Raw genomic sequence first — 12,125 nt, 5'->3', positions numbered from 1 at the left:
TACCTATCCAAATCTGACCTAACCACATGGGTGGGCAGGAATGTGTAAATGGACTTGTTAGCCTGTCCACAATGGGATTTGCCATCTACCATTCCTCAAGGACATTGGCCAGTCTCAACATTCTACAAAGGCATTGGTTAGCCTTACAATTGAATTGAGCAAGCCAAGTAAGAGAGAGGGATCTTTCCCAGGCAATAAAGAGGAAAGAGACCTCCTGCCACCACCAGTAAAGAAACCTCACCATCAGGGAAAAAGCAGCGATGGCCAAAATGTGAGATGAGACCTAGCGAAGAGGAGGGGAGAGCCAATGTTTGCATGACTGAGAACTCTGTTGGATAACTGGGCATGGGAAGAGCCAATACTGTCAGGACTGAGAACTTGAGAACAATGGCTTAGAAGCATGAGGCTCGAGTCTGAGGTGCCTATGTGCATATTTCACTGTCTTTACTGTAAACTGTTATTAATCTGGACCGTAACCTGTTGATTTTATCATTACAGTTCTGTGTGGGTCTGTGAGCTATCACATTGGATTCTGGACCCAACAAAGAAGTAAGATTGGTGTTGAGATGAGGAGAAAGAAGTATGGGAGCATGGGGGACCCGTCTGACCTCTCAGGAATTGGTTTTATGCTACTAATGCTGTGGATGAACTTGGTAAAGGTCAGATATGACCATCCCCACATGGCCCTTGCTCTTATTACAATTTCCACACCTGAATTCTTATTTATGTGAATTTGTGATATTTTATAAAATTACTATACTTTTTAATCTTAAAACTTCATGCAGTCATCCAATATGTTAGTATTTTTTAATCCATCAAATAATTCTTATAGAAAGCATCTGAGCTTGTAAAATGTTCCAAGATGACATTAACTAAATTGTCATTTGCTTACATAGTGCCCCTTAGTTTCTTCTTCTTCTGCTGCTGCTGGTATGTGCAGTTGAGTTAGAACCTACTCATAGTTGAATCCCCAGTGGGTTTTCAAAAGTTTAAATGACACAGAAGGAGACCGGACATCTTTTTCCAATGGAGTAGCTGATGGATTTGAACCTTGTGCCTTTGAGTTGGTAGCACAACTCCTTACAACCAGACTACTAGAGTGCAATCCTTGTTGTTGTTATGTTTCATCAAGTCACCTGCGACTCATAGTGACTCCATGTACAGCAGCTTTAAACTCTGCTCTATCCTGTTCCAATCTTATTGTCTCTGACACACCTACCCCCATTACCTCAGTCATTGAATTAATCCATCTCATCAAGAGTTGTCCTCTTTTGCGCTGTCACTCCACACTCACAAGCATGACGTTCCTCTCCAAGGACTGACCCAGCTTTACCACATGTCCAAAATATGTCAAACAAAGCTTCAGAATCCTTGCTTCCAAGGAGCAGCCTGGTCTCACCCTCTAGGACGAACCTGTTTGTTCTCCTAACCATGTATGATATATTGAATTCTTCTTCTGTCATCTCTAGTCATTGCCCAGCTCCCTGATGCAGAGCAAGTAATTGTAAAGACCATGGCCTGGATCAGGTGCACCTTAGTCTCTATACTGCCATCATTACTCTTCAATACCTTAGAGAGGTCTCTGGCAGCAGACTTTCCCAATGCAATTAGTCTTTTAATTTCTTGGCTTCTGGTACCAAGAATGTTGATTGTGGAGCCTAGCAAACCGAAACTGTTAACAATCTCAATCTCTTCATCATCTGTTATGACGCTGCCAATTGGTCCAGTAGTGAGAATCTTTGTTTTCTTGATGTTAAGCTTTAAGGCTTATTTAAGGCTGCAGTCCTTGACTTTCTGCACCAAATGTTTCAGGTCCTCCTCAGTTTCAGCAAGCAGGGTTGGGTCACGGGCTTAATGCAGATTGTCGATCAATATATGAGCCAATTGGAATGTACCATGCTCAGGAGACTATGAAGCTAAAAGTATACAATTAATAAATGTTCTATTCTATTCTGAGGCATTCTTAATTTCTTCAACCCAAAAGTATTATAAACAGAATAAAAACATCAGCATTTAGATGAGCATCTGGATTTTCTTTATAATATTTCCTTAATTATAATCTACTCAGTTTTGTTTTGTTTGTTTGTTTTTTTGCCATTTAAGGGATTTGTGCTGTTGTTACTGTTTGTATCCAGAGAAAAATCTCTCACTTTTGTTTTCTCATATGACAATTTTGTGTTTCTGGGAGGTAGAGCTGAAAAATATGGTGGCACTCACTCTGCAAAGCTAGTCCTCTTCTTTTAAATTTTATAACCACCCAATATTTTTTCCCCTAGGGGAAGGAGAATAGATCCTTCAAAAAATTAAATCAAGCAGAAATAGAAATAACTACCTGGAGGAAGTACAGTGAATCTTGAGGGAAAATTTCATAAGGCGAGTAAATACTGTGGGGCATTTTGCTTTTTATGATACTTAGAAAGACCTGAGAAATATACAAGATACATAAACCAAGGCTGGTGGTTCCATCACTCTGCTATGCCTTTCAATTGGCTGAACACAACATTCAAACACAGCAATCAAATCCTAGGTATTTGAGCAGGAGTAAACTTGGGAGCCATTGTTCAGCCCATCAAATGAGCTCCACAAAATCTCTACAAACTTTTTATTTGGGCAAAGTATGATCCTATAACAAAGGAAGGATGCCTGTTTAGCTTAGTAATAGAAAGTATTGTGGGGTTCTTTGAATGTTGTTGTTGTGTGTACAGAAACATAGCTGACCCTCCTATAGGTTTTCAGAGGTAGTTAATCTAATTGCAGTAGAGATTACCCATCCTTCTCCCTTAGAGCAACTGGTGGATTTGAACAGCATGTCTTTGAGATTGCAGCACAGCTTCTTACCACTAGTACACCAGAGCCCCATTAACAAAATATTCTCTCTTTTTGCATCATCATCATAGGAGTGTGACCACTTCCATTCCCCATATGTATTCTCTCAAGACTCAGGATCCAGAGATACCTGGCCAAGAAACAAATAATGGATAACTCTAATGTCCCAATGGACTAAAATGAAAACTGGCAATAAAACCAGATACAACTCCAAGAAGAGATATTGAAGAACCAAGCTGTGTCTATACAGAGTCATATATGTGATGACACAGTTATTTACCCAGGTTCACTAGCATTCTATCATATCTAGTGTTAGAGCTACTGTAATTTGATCAGTTTACCATGTACTGGAAACATTTCTTTTTCATGCTTCCTGTATGTCAAGGTTTTATCTTTTCTCCATACCTATTCAATCTGTATTCTGAGAAAATAATTAGTGAAGCTGGACTCTATGAAGAGGAATATGGCATCAAGATCAGAGGAAGACACATCAACAGTCTATGTTATGGAAATGATGAAACCTTGTTTACTGAAAGTGATAAGGACCTGAAATGCTTGCTGCAAAAGATCAAGGATTACAGCCTTCTACATGAATTACATCTCAACTTCAAGAAAACAAAGGTTCTTACCACTGGGTCTAATAGGCAACAACATGATAGATTGAGAAAAGATTGAAATTATCAATGATTTTATCTTACTTGGATCTACAATCAACACCCTTGGTACCTGCAGTTTAGGAGATCAGGAGACATATCACTTTTAGCAAGTCTGCTGTCATGGAACTCTCCAGAATATTGGAGAACATGATGTCAGTTTGAAGAGATAGGTGCACCTAATTCAGGCCAAGGACTTTTCACTAACTTGCAAAAAATCTGAAAGCTGAACAATGAATAACAGAAAAAATGATGCCTTTGAGTTGTGTTGGAGAAGAGTACTAAGTATACCATGGACTGTCATAAGAATAAAAATATTTGTTTTGTAAAAAAAAGCAGCCAGGGTGGTCTTTGGAGGCAAGAATAGTGAAGCTTCACCTCTCATATTGTGGGCATGCTTCTAGAAGCAGCTATTTCTTGGAAAGAGAAATCAGACTTGGAAAGACAGAGAGTCAGTGAAAGAGAGGAAGACTCCAACAAGAGGGGTGGACACAATGACTACAGCATCTTATCCAGCGTCTTCCTCTCTTGTGCTGTCCCTCCACCCTCCTAAACTTGATGGCTCTCTCCAAGGACAGGTCCCTCCTTGCAACATGCCCAAAGTATGTCAGAGCTTCAGAATCCTTGCCTCTAAGAAACAGCCTGGTTTCACCCTCTCCAGGATAAACGTATTTGTTCTCTTAGCAGTCCAATGTATAGTCAATAATCCCAAAAATATATATAAAGAACTTGTACAACTAAATGAGGCAAATGCATGGAAACAGTTTATCAGTGCTTAACAGGGGAGCAATTGCTTATGGGGTACTGAGACTGTAAGTGAAGTGTAGAAAAACTTTATAAATAAGTAGTGAAGAAGTCGCACAATTGAATGTAATAAATACTACTGAGTTAAACACTTAAAAATGGTCAAAAGAGTGAATTTTTATTTATATATATTTTGTTGTTGTTGTTAAGAGCCATCAAGTCATAGATGTCTCATAGTGACCCTATGAATGAAAGACCTGAACACTTGTATAACTTTGACTGTTTCTCCACATTCATAGAGTTTCCAGAGGCAAGTCATTTCTGAAGTGGATGTCATTTTACCATAATAATATTTTCAATTTCTTATTGTGATTTAAGTGAAAGTTTCCAGAGCAAATTGGTTTTCCATTCATAGGCATTTTGTTTCAAGACAGTGAATGCAAATCCCACAATGTAACAGTATACTTCCCACTTCCTCCCTGTGTTTACCATTTCCTGTTGTCCTTCTTTCCCATCCCTTTCTGCCTATGAACTTTAACCCTGGGAAAATGCTGCCCTTTTGATCTCATCAGGTTGACTGTTCTAAAGAATCTGTATATCTCCCTTGTGTTTCTGTTCACTTTATGGGTCTAATGTTCAGGTCACAATAAGACATTTTAAAATAATGTAATTTGAGATAAAAAGCAAGTTCCCAAAATGAGAGATGTGTTTATGTACCTGGTGCCATAGTCCCTAGTGAGTTTTACTGCTAATTCACATGCCACACCTCTCTGGCAGTTTGAATCCCAGTGGGTCTGAAGAAGATGGACAAGCTCCTCCTGTGTGATTTACAGTTTCAAGAACCCAATGGTGAGTCATCTGTGAGTGCATTCCAACTCATGGCATTGTATAGAGAGAAGAGAGAGAAGGGGGGTGAGAGAAGGTAGAGAGAGGAGAGAAGAGAGAGAGAGGTCTGAGTGCAGTGGAGTCCAGACTTCTTAGGGTACTCTGGTGGCCTAGTGTTAAGAAACTGCATTACCAGTCTTAAGGAACTCAGTTTGAGCCCACCAGCTTCTCCATGGGAGGAAGATGGACAATCTCCTCCCATGTGGTTTAACGCCTCTGGAAACCCACTGGAGGGTTTTCAATTAAATTGGAGTCGGTTCCAATTCGATGGTACTTAACAAGAACAATAATAATATATATTTCAAATACTTTATACAAAACCATGTCTACACAAAATCTTCAAAGGATCCAAAAGTAAATGTAGTCATTAAGTTGATGAAAGTGAAGAATAGATTATAGAGGTAGAAGAGAAGAATGAGATCAGGGAAAGGGAGCATTGTCTATGTTCTATTTTAAAATACCTGAAATAAATAGGACAGATGCTAAAAGTCATTAAATTTGGGTCTTAGTACTGATAGTTTTTCTCCGTATTTTCCATAGTTCCAAAATGTTTCCTAATTTAGAAAAATATTTCATGAAAGCAAATATGTTTTTTCAATTGGTATCTTACATTAAATTATATCCGTGTTATCAAAGTACATTAAATTATAGTCTTAAATATTACAAAATCATGGCCGATACATATGAGTAATGCATTTACTTCTTTTTTCCTCTATTATTCTGTTTGTATGCCTTTTTCTTCAGGCATGATAGGGAAAGAATATTGGATACAGCAACAATAAAAGATTACTGATTTAAATGTATCAAAAAGATGGTATACTCAGAGAATTAGTTCTCAATTCTATCAAGAGAACAAGTTAAATATATTGAATATGGAATGTATTGTCAGATTTAACTGTTTCCAAAATATGCATTTGTGAATATGCATAGAAAAACAGGTCATCCATCAAACAGGAAAGATACACAAGATGCATTGTACAGGCAAAGGCCCTACCCCACTCTACAACTGAGCAGCAACACTCTGCATGTGGTTCTCATCAAAGACCTTAAAAGTGCATTTCACATCATAATCTAAAGAGACAACCCAAGATTAAATGCAGGCCCAACACGTATACATTTCAGGATTCGGTAGAGGTATTTCGAGTGTATAACACATGTAATCATTTCTGGTACATAAATTGAATTTTTATAGCCCTGTGCAAAATCCATAAAGAAACATATCTTCTTTCTATATCCTTTTCTGCCATTACTTGGTATAAATGTTGACATTTATCCTTTGAATTGTGTTAATAAGTGGCATGGCTTCTGCATCCTTGTAAAGTGACTTGGAGGTATTAGTGTTGAGGAGCAAGGCAAGAAACAAGTCCAGATGAGAGGAAATTGGCTACACAGGGACAGAGGATATGGTGGGAGCATGGAGGTGAGGGGAAATGGGAAGGCCAACAGGAAAAGATGGAGAGGCAAGCAGGAAATCCACCCAAACCCTAGGACATCTTTTACATATCAGCTCCCAAGACCCTGCAACCAGCTCAAATGACCCAGCATTGTGCTCTTGGAGGGTACAAACAATTAAAATGCACAGCTCTTAACCAAAAGGTTGGAAGTTTGAAGACACCTCAGGAGAAAGACACGATATCTATTGAAAATTCAGCAGCTGAAAATGTGATGGCACACAATCTATTCTTACACAGGTGGGACCACCAAGAGCTGGAGTTGACTCAATATTATCTGTTATTGTTGCTTGCTTTTTCCCATCAGAATATATAGAAATAAGAAGAAAGTAAAAGAGTTGATGTGTTGAAGGTATAAAACAAATCCCAGCTATCTTAAATTCTGTACTAAGAGAAATTATCTTTTAAAGGTGAAGCAAAGAGGTATCACTATACACTTATTGTTATTAGTTGCTGCTAAGCTGGCTCTTGGTACCAGCAGCCAGAAATTAAAAGACAAATTGCAGAGGGAAAGTCTGCTGTCAGAGACCTAGCCAAAGTACTGAAGAGCAATGATGACAATGTGGAGACAAAGGTGTGCCTGATTCAATTACTTGCTATACATCAGAAAGCTTGGCAATGGCTAGGGATGACAGAAAGAGAATTTATGCCTTTGAGCTGTGGTGCTGGAGAAGAGTATTGAATATACCATGGACTGCTAGGAGAACAAACAGGTTCATCCTAGAGAAGGTGAGACCAGGCTGCTCCTTGGAGACAACGATTCAAAAGCTTTGTCTGACATACTATGAACATGTTGCAAGGAGGGACCAGTCCTTGGAGAGGGACATCATGCTTGGGAGGATAGAGGACAGCACAAGAGAGGAAGAGCCTCCATGAGGTGGATTGATTCAGTGACTAGGGTAACGGGGGTAGGTGTGTCAGAGACAATAATATTGGCACAGGATAGAGCAGGGTCTAGGGCTATTGTACATAGGGTCGCTATGAGTCACAGGCAACTAGACAGCACATAACAATTAACAACAACAAGCTGGCTCTGGCTCACGTACAGCAGAATAATATATTGCTGATCCTGTACCAGCCCCACACTGCTTAAGCCCTTTCTCTCTCATTGCTGCCATGTTAGAACCAGCTCACAGCTGACCCTCCAGCTGGCTTTCAGGAGACTGGAAATAGCACAGGAGGCGGTTGATGAACTTGCTTCCTCAGGGCCACAGGTGGATTAAAACTGCCAGAGAGGTCACGCTTGGGGGTTAGCAGTGCAACTCCATACAGCCTAGAGCACCAGAGCCCCCTCAAGCCCATTCACTCATTGTCATTGAGTTAGAACTGACTCTTAATTGACTCTCCAGTAGGTTTTCAGATCACACAGGAGGAGACTCCCCATTAGAACAGTTAAAATAAAGAGAAAAAAAAATACTGGTCAGAATGTGGAGCAACAAAAAACCTACTCATTATTACTGGTAATGCGAAACAGTACATTCACTTTGGAGGACAGTCTAGGGGTTTCACATAAAGCTAGACATGAGCTTACCTTATGGGATCACCATCGGCTTACCAACAACCACACTTAGAGGCATTTACTCAAATGAAAACTTAGGTCCATACAGATCCTGCATATGAGTGGCTATAGTAATTTTATCCAATTGTGAAAATGCCAGGCATTCTCCAGCAAAGTTACTAAAGAATTAACTGAAGGAAGTGGTAGAGGGCAAAATCAGCATAAAAATAATCAGATTTATCAATAACAACAATGAGAATTCTGACAAGAAAGTCAGAAAACCATTTACAGTGTTGTCAGAGTTGTTGTTGATTGCTATTGAACTGAAACTGACACAGAGCTGACGCTTCAGTGGGTTTTCAGGAGCTACAACACAGGAGAGGGAGACTGCCCATCTTTCTCAACAGAGCACGTGGTTTAAACCAGGTACCTTAGGGTTGGCAGAGCAACCCCTACACACTAGACTGCCAGGGTCACCAAAAAGAATAGGAATAAAACTAATGAGTCGAGTAAAGGACTTAGTAAAAAAGAAATTCGAAAATATTGCTGTAAGAAACTAAGGGGAGACAGCGGGGGATTGTGTACAATGAAGGAATTTTACTTTTCAAAGAGAAGAGCGAACTGGGGAGGAGGGGTGGGCAGGGAGAAAAGTGCAACAGTGAATGAATGGAAATCCAAAATCTCTGTAAATTCCATTAAAATTAATAAAATAAAATTTAAAAAAAAACAAATGAAGAGATTTACCTAAGTGGGAATACTTTTGCCATAGTCATGAAAAGGAAAAATTAACATTATGAAAATGTCAACACTAACCAAAGCAATCTATAGATAGAATGCAATCCTGATCAAGATTCAAGAAAAATTCTATAAAAGATAGGAGAAATAATTACCAAATTTATATGGGGAGGAAAGAGATCCCTGGGTGAGCAAAGACGTACTAAAGAACAAGACAGGAGGCCTCACACCTGCACATTCTAGACTATTAACAGGTACCGTCAGGAGCTCTGGTGACATCGCCATGTGGAGCTCTGCTTCTAAGTCAAAGGGGGTGCTTCTCTGGAGGTTTGAATCTGCCAGCCACTCCACAGGGGAAAAAAGGGCAACCTCCTGCTGTGCAATTTACAACCTCCAAAAAATCCACTGAAGGGTCAACTACAAGTCAGTTCTGAAATGGCGGCAATGAGTTTGATTAGTCAAAACATCCCGGTACTGGTATTAATAACAAAGATATGGACTAAGAAAGAAAATTGAGAACCCAGAAGACAATCCATCCACATGGAGACAGCTGATCTTTGGAAAAGGGCCAAATTCTGTTAAAAGGGAAAGTGATCATTTCTTTAGCAAATGATGCTGGTAAAAGTGGAAATCCATTTGCAAAATCAGAAACAGAATCCATATCTCACATCATCTACAAACTCTAACTCAAGACAGACAAAAGACTCAAATGTCAAACATATAAAATAACTATAAAGATTATCAGAGAAAAGCAGAAGCAAATTCACAGATGCTTTTCATTTATGGCACAAGGAACTCTGGCAGCCTGTTGGGAATGAGTTGCACTGTCAGACCAAAGGCTGGTGGTTCGAATCCACTACATGATCCATGAAGGAATGTTAGGCAATCTCCTCTCCCAAGATTTATAGCTTCTGAAAATAGTATCTCTATTTTTTAAGCATTGCACTATTTTTAAAAGTGTAGATAAACCAGTATAAAATAAAAAATATGACACCATTTGACCCAGAATTCCCATAATTAAGTATATATCCTAGAGAACTAAAACCCTTGAAAAGATATCTATACAACCATGTTCATGACAGCATTATTCATAATAGCAAAAAATGAAAATGACTTAGGTGCACATCAACAAATGAACAGGCAAACTGTTGTACAGATGGAAAATGTAACACTATGTAATAAGAAAGAAAAATAATGATTCCATGAAACATCTCATCAGGATTGACTGGGAGGACATTATGCTGAGTGAAATTAGTCAGTCACAAAATGGCAAATATTGTACAGACCACTATTATTAAAAATACAAGAAAAAGTTTATGTACATAAAGATACATTCTTTGGTTCCCTGGAATGGGAGGAGGAGGGGCTGGAATCACTAACTAGGCAGTTGTGATACAGTCTACAGACTGTTGCACTGCTAACCAAAATGCCTCATCTCTGGTAGTTCGAATCCACCAGCAACTCTAAGAGAGAAAGAGGGGCTTTCTCTCTCACTAAGATTTAGTCTCTGAAACTCACTGAAGGGTTGCTATGAGTTTTAACTGACTCAACAGTAGTGAATTTGGGATTTAGTGTTTTGAGGATTTTGGTTTTTTGTTGGGTTTTGTATTTTTTAGTTTTTTAGTGTTTTTTGTTTTGTTTTGTTTTGTTTTATTTTGCGATAGTTACTATTGTTTTAGACACTACTGAGACGGTTCTGATTCACAGTGTCCTACAGACAGAATGAGACACTGTCTACATCATTGTAGCAATTGTCTCAATACTATGTGTTAATACAAAACCATTTATTTAGGCAAATAATGTCTCACCTGAATTTAAAACCAACTCAAGAACAGGTTTGAGGCACTGAATACTAATGAATAAAGGCCATATGAGCTGTGGGAGGAGATCAATGAAGAAAACAAAGGGTCATTACAAAGGCAGAGGAGGAAGAGAACACCAAAATAAATGTCAGAAGGAACCCTAAATATTGCACTAGATTGCCAAGAAGTCAAAACAAAGGAAATAAATGATGACATAAAAGAGTTGGACAGAAGGTTTCATGTAAAAGAGTTGAACAGAAGATTTCAAAGGACAGCACGAGAAGACATAGTATTATAGTAAAATGTGCCAAGTGCTGGAGTTAGAAAATCAAAAGGGAAAAACTTGTTCAGGATTTTTCTCAAGCTGAAGGAACTAAAGAACAGATTCAAGCCTCAAGTTGCAATATTGAAAGATGATATGGGCAAAATCCTGAATGATCCAGAAAGCGTCACAAGAGGATGGAAAGAATATACATAGTCACTGTACCCAAAAGAATTTGCTGACAAAGAACCATTTTAGAAAATAGCACAAGAACCAATGGTAATGTAAGAATGCCATGCACTGGGAAAACCTGGAGTTGGGGACCTCTCCAAATTATTGAGGAGTAATGATGTCAGTTTGAGGACTAAGGTGTGTCTGATTCTCAGACATGAAGATCATCAATGTCCTCTGGTGGTATTACTTCGCCAAGCTCATTGAATTCATGGACACCTTCTTCTTCATCTTACGCTAAAACAACCACCAGATCACAGTGCTGCACATGTACCACCACGCCACCATGCTGAACATCTGGTGGTTCGTGATGAACTGGGTGCCTTGTGGCCACTCCTATTTTGGTGCCACATTTAACAGCTTCATCCACATCCTCATGTACGCGTACTATGGCCTGCCGTCTGTCCCTTCCATACGACCATATCTCTGGTGGAAGAAGTACATCACTCAGGGGCAGCTGCTCCAGTTTGTGCTGACAGTCGTCCAGACCAACTGCGGTGTCATCCGACCATGTACATTCCCTCTCGGATGGTTGTACTTCCGAGATTGGATACATGATTTCTCTGATTGCGCTCTTCACAAATTTCTACATCCAGACCTACAACAAGAAGGGGGCCAGCCGGAGAAAAGACCACCAGAGGGATCATCAGAAGGGCTCGGTGGCCACCGTGAATGGACAGACCAACAGCTTTTCTTCCCTGGAACACGATGTGAAGTCCCGGAAACAGGGCAAGGATTGAAGACCAAGAGCTGAGAACCTCCAAACCACGCGTCTGATTGTAAGCAAAATGCGTTGTGCCTGATTCTTGTTAACAGCTGCTGCAACTAGTCGGCCTATAATAGTGTGATTCACGTAGGATTTCCTTCATCAATTCCAAACCTCTAGAAAATGTATACTGATTCTACAAGTAGACATAAGATTTTTAACATTTCTGGGCTCTCACCAACCCTGCGCTAGACTGTGGAAAAGGGAGTGTTATTATAGTATACGACACTGCTGTTGCCTTATTAGTTTTAACATGATAGGTGCTGAATTGT

At 39.4% G+C, this 12,125-nt stretch overlaps 1 pseudogene; it reads left to right on the top strand.

Moving 5' to 3' along the window:
* Positions 1 to 590: 590 nt before the first annotated feature.
* Positions 591 to 11,827, top strand: LOC102867826 (annotated as a pseudogene).
* The last annotated feature ends 298 nt before the right edge of the window (positions 11,828 to 12,125 follow it).

Source organism: Elephantulus edwardii, unplaced genomic scaffold, assembly GCF_000299155.1.
Source record: "Elephantulus edwardii isolate Elephantulus edwardi_28Jun2011 unplaced genomic scaffold, EleEdw1.0 scaffold00054, whole genome shotgun sequence".
NCBI classification, from domain to species: Eukaryota; Metazoa; Chordata; class Mammalia; order Macroscelidea; family Macroscelididae; genus Elephantulus; species Elephantulus edwardii.
This window is presented reverse-complemented; position numbering and strand designations above follow the sequence as displayed.